Genomic DNA, 14,199 nt, shown 5'->3' with positions numbered 1-14,199 from the left:
CTGGCTCTGACTCTGTCTCTGACTCTGACTCTGGCTCTGACTCTGGCTCTGGCTCTGACTCTGTCTCTGACTCTGTCTCTGACTCTGTCTCTGGCTCTGACTCTGGCTCTGACTCTCTCTGGCTCTGGCTCTGACTCTGGCTCTGGCTCTGACTCTCTCTGTCTCTGGATCTGGCTCTGGCTCTGGCTCTGGCTCTGGCTCTGACTCTGGCTCTGACTCTGGCTCTGGCTCTGGCTCTGACTCTGGCTCTGACTCTGGCTCTGGCTCTGGCTCTGACTCTGTCTCTGTCTCTGACTCTGTCTCTGTCTCTGACTCTGACTCTGACTCTGGCTCTCTCTGTCTCTGACTCTGGCTCTGGAGTCAGAGAGAAGACTCTGTCTCTGACTCTGGCTCTGGCTCTGGCTCTGGCTCTGGCTCTGGCTCTGACTCTGGCTCTGACTCTGACTCTGGCTCTGGCTGTGACTCTGACTCTGGCTCTGGCTCTGACTCTGACTCAGGCTCTGGCTCTGGCTCTGACTCTGGCTCTGGCTCTGACTCTGGCTCTGGCTCTGACTCTGACTCTGGCTCTGGCTCTGGCTCTGGCTCTGGCTCTGACTCTGACTCTGGCTCTGACTCTGGCTCTGAGTCTGGCTCTGGCTCTGACTCTGACTCTGACTCTGGCTCTGACTCTGGCTCTGTCTCTGACTCTGGCTCTGGCTCTGACTCTGACTCTGGCTCTGACTGACTCTGGCTCTGACTCTGGCTCTGACTCTGGCTCTGACTCTGACTCTGACTCTGTCTCTGACTCTGGCTCTGGCTCTGACTCTGACCTGACTCTGGCTCTGGCTCTGACTCTGGCTCTGACTCTGGCTCTGACTCTGGCACTGACTCTGTCTCTGATTCTGACTCTGTCTCTCTCTCTGTCTCTGTCTCTGTCTCTGGCTCTGTCTCTGACTCTGTCTCTGACTCTGTCTCTGTCTATGTCTCTGACTCTGTCTCTGACTCTGTCTCTGGCACTGACTCTGTCTCTGACTCTGGCTCTGACTCTGACTCTGACTCTGTCTCTGTCTCTGACTCTGACTCAGACTCTGGCTCTCTCTGTCTCTGACTCTGGCTCTGGAGTCAGAGAGAAGACTCTGTCTCTGACTCTGGCTCTGACTCTGGCTCTGGCTCTGGCTCTGGCTCTGACTCTGTCTCTGACTCTGTCTCTGTCTATGTCTCTGACTCTGTCTCTGACTCTGTCTCTGGCACTGACTCTGACTCTGGCTCTGGCTCTGACTATTACTCTGACTCTGTCTCTGACTCTGACTCTGGCTCTGGCTCTGGCTCTGACTCTGGCTCTGACTCTGGCTCTGTCTTTGACTCTGACTCTGACTCTGACTCTGACTCTGGCTCTGATTCTGTCTCTGTCTCTGACTCTGGCTCTGACTCTGGCTCTGACTCTGACTCTGGCTCTGGCTCTGACTCTGGCTCTGACTCTCTCTGTCTCTGACTCTGGCTCTGGCTCTGACTCTGTCTCTGACTCTGACTCTGGCTCTGACTCTGTCTCTGACTCTGACTCTGGCTCTGGCTCTGGCTCTGGCTCTGTCTCTGACTCTGTCTCTGACTCTGTCTCTGGCTCTGACTCTGGCTCTGACTCTCTCTGGCTCTGGCTCTGACTCTGACTCTCTCTGTCTCTGACTCTGGCTCTGGCTCTGACTCTGTCTCTGACTCTGACTCTGGCTCTGACTCTGTCTCTGACTCTGACTCTGGCTCTGACTCTGGCTCTGGCTCTGACTCTGTCTCTGACTCTGTCTCTGACTCTGTCTCTGGCTCTGACTCTGGCTCTGACTCTCTCTGGCTCTGGCTCTGACTCTGGCTCTGGCTCTGACTCTCTCTGTCTCTGGCTCTGGCTCTGGCTCTGGCTCTGGCTCTGACTCTGGCTCTGACTCTGGCTCTGGCTCTGGCTCTGACTCTGGCTCTGACTCTGTCTCTGACTCTGGCTCTGGCTCTGACTCTGACTCTGTCTCTGTCTCTGACTCTGACTCTGACTCTGGCTCTCTCTGTCTCTGACTCTGGCTCTGGAGTCAGAGAGAAGACTCTGTCTCTGACTCTGGCTCTGACTCTGGCTCTGGCTCTGGCTCTGGCTCTGGCTCTGACTCTGTCTCTGACTCTGTCTCTGTCTATGTCTCTGACTCTGTCTCTGACTCTGTCTCTGGCACTGACTCTGACTCTGGCTCTGGCTCTGACTATTACTCTGACTCTGTCTCTGACTCTGACTCTGGCTCTGGCTCTGACTCTGTCTCTGACTCTGTCTCTGACTCTGTCTCTGGCTCTGACTCTGGCTCTGACTCTCTCTGGCTCTGGCTCTGACTCTGACTCTCTCTGTCTCTGACTCTGGCTCTGGCTCTGACTCTGTCTCTGACTCTGACTCTGGCTCTGACTCTGTCTCTGACTCTGACTCTGGCTCTGACTCTGGCTCTGGCTCTGACTCTGTCTCTGACTCTGACTCTGGCTCTGACTCTGTCTCTGACTCTGACTCTGGCTCTGGCTCTGGCTCTGACTCTGTCTCTGACTCTGTCTCTGACTCTGTCTCTGGCTCTGACTCTGGCTCTGACTCTCTCTGGCTCTGGCTCTGACTCTGACTCTCTCTGTCTCTGACTCTGGCTCTGGCTCTGACTCTGTCTCTGACTCTGACTCTGGCTCTGACTCTGTCTCTGACTCTGACTCTGGCTCTGACTCTGGCTCTGGCTCTGTCTCTGACTCTGTCTCTGACTCTGTCTCTGGCTCTGACTCTGGCTCTGACTCTCTCTGGCTCTGGCTCTGACTCTGGCTCTGGCTCTGACTCTCTCTGTCTCTGGATCTGGCTCTGGCTCTGGCTCTGGCTCTGACTCTGGCTCTGACTCTGGCTCTGGCTCTGGCTCTGGCTCTGACTCTGGCTCTGACTCTGTCTCTGACTCTGGCTCTGACTCTGACTCTGACTCTGTCTCTGTCTCTGACTCTGACTCTGACTCTGGCTCTCTCTGTCTCTGACTCTGGCTCTGGAGTCAGAGAGAAGACTCTGTCTCTGACTCTGGCTCTGACTCTGGCTCTGGCTCTGGCTCTGGCTCTGACTCTGTCTCTGACTCTGTCTCTGTCTATGTCTCTGACTCTGTCTCTGACTCTGTCTCTGGCACTGACTCTGACTCTGGCTCTGGCTCTGACTATTACTCTGACTCTGTCTCTGACTCTGACTCTGGCTCTGGCTCTGGCTCTGACTCTGGCTCTGACTCTGGCTCTGTCTTTGACTCTGACTCTGACTCTGGCTCTGACTCTGACTCTGGCTCTGATTCTGTCTCTGTCTCTGACTCTGGCTCTGACTCTGGCTCTGACTCTGACTCTGGCTCTGGCTCTGACTCTGGCTCTGACTCTCTCTGTCTCTGACTCTGGCTCTGGCTCTGACTCTGTCTCTGACTCTGACTCTGGCTCTGACTCTGTCTCTGACTCTGACTCTGGCTCTGGCTCTGACTCTGTCTCTGACTCTGTCTCTGACTCTGTCTCTGGCTCTGACTCTGGCTCTGACTCTCTCTGGCTCTGGCTCTGACTCTGACTCTCTCTGTCTCTGACTCTGGCTCTGGCTCTGACTCTGTCTCTGACTCTGACTCTGGCTCTGACTCTGTCTCTGACTCTGACTCTGGCTCTGACTCTGGCTCTGGCTCTGACTCTGTCTCTGACTCTGTCTCTGACTCTGTCTCTGGCTCTGACTCTGGCTCTGACTCTCTCTGGCTCTGGCTCTGACTCTGGCTCTGGCTCTGACTCTCGCTCTGGCTCTGACTCTGTCTCTGACTCTGTCTCTGACTCTGTCTCTGGCTCTGACTCTGGCTCTGACTCTCTCTGGCTCTGGCTCTGACTCTGGCTCTGGCTCTGACTCTCTCTGTCTCTGGATCTGGCTCTGGCTCTGGCTCTGGCTCTGGCTCTGACTCTGGCTCTGACTCTGGCTCTGGCTCTGGCTCTGGCTCTGACTCTGGCTCTGACTCTGGCTCTGGCTCTGGCTCTGACTCTGTCTCTGTCTCTGACTCTGTCTCTGTCTCTGACTCTGACTCTGACTCTGGCTCTCTCTGTCTCTGACTCTGGCTCTGGAGTCAGAGAGAAGACTCTGTCTCTGACTCTGGCTCTGGCTCTGACTCTGGCTCTGGCTCTGGCTCTGGCTCTGGCTCTGACTCTGGCTCTGACTCTGACTCTGGCTCTGGCTGTGACTCTGACTCTGGCTCTGGCTCTGACTCTGACTCAGGCTCTGGCTCTGGCTCTGACTCTGGCTCTGGCTCTGACTCTGGCTCTGGCTCTGACTCTGGCTCTGGCTCTGGCTCTGGCTCTGGCTCTGACTCTGACTCTGGCTCTGACTCTGGCTCTGAGTCTGGCTCTGGCTCTGACTCTGACTCTGACTCTGGCTCTGACTCTGGCTCTGTCTCTGACTCTGGCTCTGGCTCTGACTCTGACTCTGGCTCTGACTGACTCTGGCTCTGACTCTGGCTCTGACTCTGGCTCTGACTCTGACTCTGACTCTGTCTCTGACTCTGGCTCTGGCTCTGACTCTGACCTGACTCTGGCTCTGGCTCTGACTCTGGCTCTGACTCTGGCTCTGGCACTGACTCTGTCTCTGATTCTGACTCTGTCTCTCTCTCTGTCTCTGTCTCTGTCTCTGGCTCTGTCTCTGACTCTGACTCTGTCTCTGACTCTGTCTCTGTCTATGTCTCTGACTCTGTCTCTGACTCTGTCTCTGGCACTGACTCTGTCTCTGACTCTGGCTCTGACTCTGACTCTGACTCTGTCTCTGTCTCTGACTCTGACTCAGACTCTGGCTCTCTCTGTCTCTGACTCTGGCTCTGGAGTCAGAGAGAAGACTCTGTCTCTGACTCTGGCTCTGACTCTGGCTCTGGCTCTGGCTCTGGCTCTGACTCTGTCTCTGACTCTGTCTCTGTCTATGTCTCTGACTCTGTCTCTGACTCTGTCTCTGGCACTGACTCTGACTCTGGCTCTGGCTCTGACTATTACTCTGACTCTGTCTCTGACTCTGACTCTGGCTCTGGCTCTGGCTCTGACTCTGGCTCTGACTCTGGCTTTGACTCTGACTCTGACTCTGACTCTGACTCTGGCTCTGATTCTGTCTCTGTCTCTGACTCTGGCTCTGACTCTGGCTCTGACTCTGACTCTGGCTCTGGCTCTGACTCTGGCTCTGACTCTCTCTGTCTCTGACTCTGGCTCTGGCTCTGGCTCTGACTCTGTCTCTGACTCTGACTCTGGCTCTGACTCTGTCTCTGACTCTGACTCTGGCTCTGGCTCTGACTCTGTCTCTGACTCTGTCTCTGACTCTGTCTCTGGCTCTGACTCTGGCTCTGACTCTCTCTGGCTCTGGCTCTGACTCTGACTCTCTCTGTCTCTGACTCTGGCTCTGGCTCTGACTCTGTCTCTGACTCTGACTCTGGCTCTGACTCTGTCTCTGACTCTGACTCTGGCTCTGACTCTGGCTCTGACTCTGTCTCTGACTCTGTCTCTGACTCTGTCTCTGGCTCTGACTCTGGCTCTGACTCTCTCTGGCTCTGGCTCTGACTCTGGCTCTGGCTCTGACTCTCTCTGGCTCTGGCTCTGGCTCTGGCTCTGGCTCTGGCTCTGACTCTGGCTCTGACTCTGGCTCTGGCTCTGGCTCTGGCTCTGACTCTGGCTCTGACTCTGTCTCTGACTCTGGCTCTGGCTCTGACTCTGACTCTGACTCTGTCTCTGTCTCTGACTCTGACTCTGACTCTGGCTCTCTCTGTCTCTGACTCTGGCTCTGGAGTCAGAGAGAAGACTCTGTCTCTGACTCTGGCTCTGACTCTGGCTCTGGCTCTGGCTCTGGCTCTGACTCTGTCTCTGACTCTGTCTCTGTCTATGTCTCTGACTCTGTCTCTGACTCTGTCTCTGGCACTGACTCTGTCTCTGACTCTGACTCTGGCTCTGACTCTGTCTCTGACTCTGACTCTGGCTCTGACTCTGGCTCTGGCTCTGACTCTGTCTCTGACTCTGTCTCTGACTCTGTCTCTGGCTCTGACTCTGGCTCTGACTCTCTCTGGCTCTGGCTCTGACTCTGGCTCTGGCTCTGACTCTCGCTCTGGCTCTGACTCTGTCTCTGACTCTGTCTCTGACTCTGTCTCTGGCTCTGACTCTGGCTCTGACTCTCTCTGGCTCTGGCTCTGACTCTGGCTCTGGCTCTGACTCTCTCTGTCTCTGGATCTGGCTCTGGCTCTGGCTCTGGCTCTGACTCTGGCTCTGACTCTGGCTCTGGCTCTGGCTCTGGCTCTGACTCTGGCTCTGACTCTGGCTCTGGCTCTGGCTCTGACTCTGTCTCTGTCTCTGACTCTGTCTCTGTCTCTGACTCTGACTCTGACTCTGGCTCTCTCTGTCTCTGACTCTGGCTCTGGAGTCAGAGAGAAGACTCTGTCTCTGACTCTGGCTCTGGCTCTGGCTCTGGCTCTGGCTCTGGCTCTGGCTCTGACTCTGGCTCTGACTCTGACTCTGGCTCTGGCTGTGACTCTGACTCTGGCTCTGGCTCTGACTCTGACTCAGGCTCTGGCTCTGGCTCTGACTCTGGCTCTGGCTCTGACTCTGGCTCTGGCTCTGACTCTGGCTCTGGCTCTGGCTCTGGCTCTGGCTCTGGCTCTGACTCTGACTCTGGCTCTGACTCTGGCTCTGAGTCTGGCTCTGGCTCTGACTCTGACTCTGACTCTGGCTCTGACTCTGGCTCTGTCTCTGACTCTGGCTCTGGCTCTGACTCTGACTCTGGCTCTGACTGACTCTGGCTCTGACTCTGGCTCTGACTCTGGCTCTGACTCTGACTCTGACTCTGTCTCTGACTCTGGCTCTGGCTCTGACTCTGACCTGACTCTGGCTCTGGCTCTGACTCTGGCTCTGACTCTGGCTCTGGCACTGACTCTGTCTCTGATTCTGACTCTGTCTCTCTCTCTGTCTCTGTCTCTGTCTCTGGCTCTGTCTCTGACTCTGACTCTGTCTCTGACTCTGTCTCTGTCTATGTCTCTGACTCTGTCTCTGACTCTGTCTCTGGCACTGACTCTGTCTCTGACTCTGGCTCTGACTCTGACTCTGACTCTGTCTCTGTCTCTGACTCTGACTCAGACTCTGGCTCTCTCTGTCTCTGACTCTGGCTCTGGAGTCAGAGAGAAGACTCTGTCTCTGACTCTGGCTCTGACTCTGGCTCTGGCTCTGGCTCTGGCTCTGACTCTGTCTCTGACTCTGTCTCTGTCTATGTCTCTGACTCTGTCTCTGACTCTGTCTCTGGCACTGACTCTGACTCTGGCTCTGGCTCTGACTATTACTCTGACTCTGTCTCTGACTCTGACTCTGGCTCTGGCTCTGGCTCTGACTCTGGCTCTGACTCTGGCTTTGACTCTGACTCTGACTCTGACTCTGACTCTGGCTCTGATTCTGTCTCTGTCTCTGACTCTGGCTCTGACTCTGGCTCTGACTCTGACTCTGGCTCTGGCTCTGACTCTGGCTCTGACTCTCTCTGTCTCTGACTCTGTCTCTGGCTCTGACTCTGTCTCTGACTCTGACTCTGGCTCTGACTCTGTCTCTGACTCTGACTCTGGCTCTGGCTCTGACTCTGTCTCTGACTCTGTCTCTGACTCTGTCTCTGGCTCTGACTCTGGCTCTGACTCTCTCTGGCTCTGGCTCTGACTCTGACTCTCTCTGTCTCTGACTCTGGCTCTGGCTCTGACTCTGTCTCTGACTCTGACTCTGGCTCTGACTCTGTCTCTGACTCTGACTCTGGCTCTGACTCTGGCTCTGACTCTGTCTCTGACTCTGTCTCTGACTCTGTCTCTGGCTCTGACTCTGGCTCTGACTCTCTCTGGCTCTGGCTCTGACTCTGGCTCTGGCTCTGACTCTCTCTGGCTCTGGCTCTGGCTCTGGCTCTGGCTCTGGCTCTGACTCTGGCTCTGACTCTGGCTCTGGCTCTGGCTCTGGCTCTGACTCTGGCTCTGACTCTGTCTCTGACTCTGGCTCTGGCTCTGACTCTGACTCTGACTCTGTCTCTGTCTCTGACTCTGACTCTGACTCTGGCTCTCTCTGTCTCTGACTCTGGCTCTGGAGTCAGAGAGAAGACTCTGTCTCTGACTCTGGCTCTGACTCTGGCTCTGGCTCTGGCTCTGGCTCTGACTCTGTCTCTGACTCTGTCTCTGTCTATGTCTCTGACTCTGTCTCTGACTCTGTCTCTGGCACTGACTCTGACTCTGGCTCTGGCTCTGACTATTACTCTGACTCTGTCTCTGACTCTGGCTCTGGCTCTGGCTCTGACTCTGGCTCTGACTCTGGCTCTGTCTTTGACTCTGACTCTGACTCTGGCTCTGACTCTGACTCTGGCTCTGATTCTGTCTCTGTCTCTGACTCTGTCTCTGACTCTGACTCTGGCTCTGACTCTGTCTCTGACTCTGACTCTGGCTCTGGCTCTGGCTCTGACTCTGTCTCTGACTCTGTCTCTGACTCTGTCTCTGGCTCTGACTCTGGCTCTGACTCTCTCTGGCTCTGGCTCTGACTCTGACTCTCTCTGTCTCTGACTCTGGCTCTGGCTCTGACTCTGTCTCTGACTCTGACTCTGGCTCTGACTCTGTCTCTGACTCTGACTCTGGCTCTGACTCTGGCTCTGGCTCTGACTCTGTCTCTGACTCTGACTCTGGCTCTGACTCTGTCTCTGACTCTGACTCTGGCTCTGGCTCTGGCTCTGACTCTGTCTCTGACTCTGTCTCTGACTCTGTCTCTGGCTCTGACTCTGGCTCTGACTCTCTCTGGCTCTGGCTCTGACTCTGACTCTCTCTGTCTCTGACTCTGGCTCTGGCTCTGACTCTGTCTCTGACTCTGACTCTGGCTCTGACTCTGTCTCTGACTCTGACTCTGGCTCTGACTCTGGCTCTGGCTCTGTCTCTGACTCTGTCTCTGACTCTGTCTCTGGCTCTGACTCTGGCTCTGACTCTCTCTGGCTCTGGCTCTGACTCTGGCTCTGGCTCTGACTCTCTCTGTCTCTGGATCTGGCTCTGGCTCTGGCTCTGGCTCTGGCTCTGGCTCTGACTCTGGCTCTGACTCTGGCTCTGGCTCTGGCTCTGGCTCTGACTCTGGCTCTGACTCTGTCTCTGACTCTGGCTCTGACTCTGACTCTGTCTCTGTCTCTGACTCTGACTCTGACTCTGGCTCTCTCTGTCTCTGACTCTGGCTCTGGAGTCAGAGAGAAGACTCTGTCTCTGACTCTGGCTCTGACTCTGGCTCTGGCTCTGGCTCTGGCTCTGGCTCTGACTCTGTCTCTGACTCTGTCTCTGTCTATGTCTCTGACTCTGTCTCTGACTCTGTCTCTGGCACTGACTCTGACTCTGGCTCTGGCTCTGACTATTACTCTGACTCTGTCTCTGACTCTGACTCTGGCTCTGGCTCTGGCTCTGACTCTGGCTCTGACTCTGGCTCTGTCTTTGACTCTGACTCTGACTCTGGCTCTGACTCTGACTCTGGCTCTGATTCTGTCTCTGTCTCTGACTCTGGCTCTGACTCTGGCTCTGACTCTGACTCTGGCTCTGGCTCTGACTCTGGCTCTGACGCTCTCTGTCTCTGACTCTGGCTCTGGCTCTGACTCTGTCTCTGACTCTGACTCTGGCTCTGACTCTGTCTCTGACTCTGACTCTGGCTCTGGCTCTGGCTCTGACTCTGTCTCTGACTCTGTCTCTGACTCTGTCTCTGGCTCTGACTCTGGCTCTGACTCTCTCTGGCTCTGGCTCTGACTCTGACTCTCTCTGTCTCTGACTCTGGCTCTGGCTCTGACTCTGTCTCTGACTCTGACTCTGGCTCTGACTCTGTCTCTGACTCTGACTCTGGCTCTGACTCTGGCTCTGGCTCTGACTCTGTCTCTGACTCTGTCTCTGACTCTGTCTCTGGCTCTGACTCTGGCTCTGACTCTCTCTGGCTCTGGCTCTGACTCTGGCTCTGGCTCTGACTCTCTCTGTCTCTGGATCTGGCTCTGGCTCTGGCTCTGGCTCTGGCTCTGACTCTGGCTCTGACTCTGGCTCTGGCTCTGGCTCTGGCTCTGACTCTGGCTCTGACTCTGGCTCTGGCTCTGGCTCTGGCTCTGACTCTGTCTCTGTCTCTGACTCTGTCTCTGTCTCTGACTCTGACTCTGACTCTGGCTCTCTCTGTCTCTGACTCTGGCTCTGGAGTCAGAGAGAAGACTCTGTCTCTGACTCTGGCTCTGACTCTGGCTCTGGCTCTGGCTCTGGCTCTGACTCTGGCTCTGACTCTGACTCTGGCTCTGGCTCTGACTCTGACTCTGGCTCTGGCTCTGACTCTGACTCAGGCTCTGGCTCTGGCTCTGACTCTGGCTCTGGCTCTGACTCTGGCTCTGGCTCTGACTCTGACTCTGGCTCTGGCTCTGGCTCTGGCTCTGACTCTGACTCTGGCTCTGACTCTGGCTCTGAGTCTGGCTCTGGCTCTGACTCTGACTCTGACTCTGGCTCTGACTCTGGCTCTGTCTCTGACTCTGGCTCTGGCTCTGACTCTGACTCTGGCTCTGACTGACTCTGGCTCTGACTCTGGCTCTGACTCTGGCTCTGACTCTGGCTCTGACTCTGACTCTGACTCTGTCTCTGACTCTGGCTCTGGCTCTGACTCTGACCTGACTCTGGCTCTGGCTCTGACTCTGGCTCTGACTCTGGCTCTGACTCTGGCACTGACTCTGTCTCTGATTCTGACTCTGTCTCTCTCTCTGTCTCTGTCTCTGTCTCTGGCTCTGTCTCTGACTCTGACTCTGTCTCTGACTCTGTCTCTGTCTATGTCTCTGACTCTGTCTCTGACTCTGTCTCTGGCACTGACTCTGTCTCTGACTCTGGCTCTGACTCTGACTCTGGCTCTGGCTCTGACTATTACTCTGACTCTGTCTCTGACTCTGACTCTGGCTCTGGCTCTGACTCTGGCTCTGACTCTGGCTCTGTCTTTGACTCTGACTCTGGCACTGACTCTGACTCTGGCTCTGATTCTGTCTCTGTCTCTGACTCTGGCTCTGACTCTGGCTCTGGCTCTGACTCTGGCTCTGACTCTCTCTGTCTCTGTCTCTGGCTCTGGCTCTGACTCTGTCTCTGACTCTGGCTCTGACTCTGTCTCTGACTCTGACTCTGGCTCTGGCTCTGGCTCTGACTCTGTCTCTGACTCTGTATCTGGCTCTGACTCTGGCTCTGACTCTCTCTGGCTCTGGCTCTGACTCTGACTCTCTCTGTCTCTGACTCTGGCTCTGGCACTGACTCTGTCTCTGACTCTGACTCTGGCTCTGACTCTGTCTCTGACTCTGACTCTGGCTCTGACTCTGGCTCTGGCTCTGACTCTGTCTCTGACTCTGTCTCTGACTCTGTCTCTGGCTCTGACTCTGGCTCTGACTCTCTCTGGCTCTGGCTCTGACTCTGGCTCTGGCTCTGACTCTCTCTGTCTCTGGATCTGGCTCTGGCTCTGGCTCTGGCTCTGACTCTGGCTCTGACTCTGGCTCTGGCTCTGGCTCTGGCTCTGACTCTGGCTCTGACTCTGGCTCTGGCTCTGGCTCTGACTCTGTCTCTGTCTCTGACTCTGTCTCTGTCTCTGACTCTGACTCTGACTCTGGCTCTCTCTGTCTCTGACTCTGGCTCTGGAGTCAGAGAGAAGACTCTGTCTCTGACTCTGGCTCTGACTCTGACTCTGGCTCTGGCTCTGGCTCTGGCTCTGGCTCTGACTCTGACTCTGGCTCTGACTCTGACTCTGGCTCTGGCTCTGACTCTGGCTCTGGCTCTGACTCTGACTCAGGCTCTGGCTCTGGCTCTGACTCTGGCTCTGGCTCTGACTCTGGCTCTGGCTCTGGCTCTGACTCTGACTCTGGCTCTGGCTCTGGCTCTGGCTCTGGCTCTGGCTCTGACTCTGACTCTGACTCTGGCTCTGACTCTGGCTCTGAGTCTGGCTCTGGCTCTGACTCTGACTCTGACTCTGGCTCTGGCTCTGACTCTGGCTCTGGCTCTGACTGACTCTGGCTCTGACTCTGGCTCTGACTCTGGCTCTGACTCTGGCTCTGACTCTGACTCTGACTCTGACTCTGACTCTGGAGAATTTCATTGGAGAAAAGCGTGTTTCTTTTTCTCTTGTAGGATCAATCCTGTAATGAATGTGTTAATGTGTTTCTTTTGTCCTGTAGGATCAATCCTGTAATGAATGTGTTAATGTGTTTATTTTTGTCCAGTAGGGTCAGTCCTGTAAATATAACATCTGACCAGCAGAATGTTATGGTGGCTTAGTGTGGTGTGTGTGTGTGTGTGTGTGTGTGTGTGTGTGTGTGTGTGTGTGTGTGTGTGTGTGTGTGTGTGTGTGCGCGCACGTGCATATCTATTTTCTCCGTGTACAGTGCCTTCTGAAAGTATTCAGACCCCTTGACTTTTTCCACATTTTGTTACGTTACAGCCTTATTCTAAAATGTATTAAATTATTTTTAAAAATCAGCAATCTAAACTCAATACCCCATAATGACATCACAATACCACATAATGACAAAGCGAAACAGATTTTTTGAATTGTATTATAAATTAAAAAACAAAAACACCTTATTTACATAATTGTTCAGACCCTTCGATATGAGACTCAAAATTGAGCTCAAGTGCATTCTGTTTCTACTCCTTGATTGGAGTCCACCTGTGGTAAATTCAATGGATTGGACATGATTTGGAAAGGCACAAACCTGTCTATATAAGGTCTCACAGTTGATAGTGCATGTCAGTGCAAAAACCAAGCCATGAGGCCAAAGGAATTGTCTGTAGTGGTAGCCTTTCCATTAGCCTTTCAATTAGCCTTTCCATTAGTCTTTCCATTAGTCTATTAGTCTTTCCATTAGCCTTTCCATTAGCCTTTCCATTAGCCTTTCCATTAGACTTTCCATTAGTCTTTCCATTAGCCTTTCCATTAGCCTTTCCATTAGTCTTTCCATTAGCCTTTCCATTAGTCTATTAGTCTTTCCATTAGCCTTTCCATTAGTCTTTCCATTAGCCTTTCCATTAGTCTATTAGTCTTTCCATTAGCCTTTCCATTAGCCTTTCCATTAGCCTTTCCATTAGCCTTTCCATTAGACTTTCCATTAGTCTTTCCATTAGCCTTTCCATTAGCCTTTCCATTAGTCTTTCCATTAGCCTTTCCATTAGTCTTTCCATTAGCCTTTCCATTATTCTTTCCATTAGCCTTTCCATTAGCCTTTCAATTAGCCTTTCCATTAGCAAATCAAATTTCAAATGTAATCAATTTTTTATTTTATTTAGCCCTTCGTACATCAGCTGATATCTCAAAGTGCTGTACAGAAACCCAGCCTAAAACCCCAAACAGCAAGCAATGCAGGTGTAGAAGCACGGTGGCTAGGAAAAACTCCCTAGAAAGGCCAAAACCTAGGAAGAAACCTAGAGAGGAACCAGGCTATGTGGGGTGGCCAGTCCTCTTCTGGCTGTGCCGGGTGGAGATTATAACAGAACATGGCCAAGATGTTAGCCTTTCCATTAGTCTATTAGTCTTTCCATTAGTCTATTAGTCTTTCCAAAAGTCTATCCATTAGTCTATTAGTATTTCCAAAAGTCTATTAGTCTTTCCACTAGTCTATTAGTATTTCCATTAGTCTTTCTATTAGTCTTTCCATATTTCCATTAGTCTATTAGTCTTTCCATTAGTCTATTTGCCTTTCCATTAGTATATTAGTCTTTCCATTAGTCTATTAGTATTTCCAATAGTCTATTAGTCTTTCCATTAGTCTATTAGTCTTTCCATTCGCCTTTCCATTAGCCTTTCCATTAGCCTTTCCATTAGTCTTTCCATTAGTCTATTAGTCTTTCCATTAGCCTTTCCATTAGCCTTTCCATTAGCGTTTCCATTAGACTTTCCATTAGTCTTTCCATTAGCCTTTCCATTAGCCTTTCCATTAGTCTTTCCATTAGCTTTTCCATTAGTCTATTAGTCTTTCCATTAGCCTTTCCATTAGCCTTTCCATTAGTCTTTCCATTAGCCTTTCCATTAGTCTATTAGTCTTTCCATTAGCCTTTCCATTAATCTTTCCATTAGCCTTTCCATTAGTCTTTCCATTAGGCTTTCAATTAGCCTTTCCATTAGCAAATCAAATTTCAAATGTATGTGGAGATTATAACAGAACATGGCCAAGATGTTAGCCTTTCCATTAGTCTATTAGTATTTCCATTA

This window comes from Oncorhynchus mykiss, chromosome 15, assembly GCF_013265735.2.
Source record: "Oncorhynchus mykiss isolate Arlee chromosome 15, USDA_OmykA_1.1, whole genome shotgun sequence".
NCBI lineage: Eukaryota > Metazoa > Chordata > Actinopteri > Salmoniformes > Salmonidae > Oncorhynchus > Oncorhynchus mykiss.
This window is presented reverse-complemented; position numbering follows the sequence as displayed.